The sequence below is a fragment of the Galeopterus variegatus genome, unplaced genomic scaffold (genome assembly GCF_000696425.1).
Source record: "Galeopterus variegatus unplaced genomic scaffold, G_variegatus-3.0.2 Scaffold79722, whole genome shotgun sequence".
NCBI lineage: Eukaryota > Metazoa > Chordata > Mammalia > Dermoptera > Cynocephalidae > Galeopterus > Galeopterus variegatus.
Genome location: NW_007805833.1, coordinates 1 through 1,071, shown reverse-complemented (window position 1 = coordinate 1,071; position 1,071 = coordinate 1). Strand labels below are relative to the sequence as shown.

The 1,071-nt window shown below is 44.3% G+C and overlaps 1 non-coding gene across 1 annotated transcript; it reads left to right on the top strand.

Moving 5' to 3' along the window:
• The first annotated feature begins 289 nt into the window (after positions 1–289).
• Positions 290–372, top strand: TRNAL-CAG. The gene has a single exon. It is a non-coding gene; the product is annotated as a tRNA-Leu (tRNA).
• The last annotated feature ends 699 nt before the right edge of the window (positions 373–1,071 follow it).

The following is a 1,071-nucleotide window of genomic DNA, read 5'->3' as shown; positions in this document are numbered from 1 at the left end:
TTCAAGGAAGACCGACCGGCCCGGGGGCCACCCTGGCGTGGCTGGGCCCCTCCAGAGAAGGAGAGGAGCGCTCGAAGGGGCGCCAGGGAAAATGGAGCTTTAAGGTTTAGGGTGGGAGGAAGTAGGGAATAGGAAAGGGCTGTCGGAGGCGTTAGTTTTCCTGCTTTGCAAAGAGAGAATTTGAGTTTTATCTGAAACAATAAATAAACACAACGTTAATGTAGCACGACAGCATAAAGCATCAGTGCATGATAAAGTTAAGGGAAAATAAGAGGAAACGGGCTCCTGTGTCAGGATGGCCGAGCGGTGTAAGGTGCTGCGTTCAGGTCGCAGTCTCCCCTGGAGGCGTGGGTTCGAATCCCACTCCTGACAAAAGTCCATTTTGCTTAAGACTGAACCAACTGGCAAATAGAATTGAATTCTTGGGAAAAGAAGTATTGGTTGACCCAAATTGCTCTTTATCCTCCGTAGGTACAAGTGCAAAGACTATAAGTGCACCACTGTAAGTATAGAACTAAATCTGTTTTTCTGTATTATAGGCAGGAGGCTGGTCTGTGAAATCAGGGAGCCTAAGATCCATGTGTAATTACGAAAAAAAAAATTTTTTTTTTTTTTTACTTTAGATTCCAGCTTCCCAGTGCCTATTTATTCATTCTTTTATCCAACCACAATGTTTGACTCCTTTCTATATGTGGAGCACACTAACGCAGGCAGATACCAAGACTCCTCTGACTGAACAAAGAAAAGCCCACGACCCAGGAACCCTTAATTTACTATAGCAAGCCTGAGCTTAACGCTAAGGCAGTAGTGCTGAACTTCTGTAATCATCAGATTCTCCACCGCCTTGCCCTCCCCAATTCCACCACCGATTCTAATTCAGTAGGTTTGTTGTGTCATGGAACACCAAGAAAAGAAATCAACAGACCAAACAAGAAAAAAACAAAAAAAGAAAGAAAGAAAAAAAAAATAATAATAAATCAACAGACCAAATGGGGGTGGGGGGTGGGGGATGCCGGGAGGAGTACGCTGATGGAGTTGGTTGTTTCAAGAACTCCTTTTCTAGAAGATCTC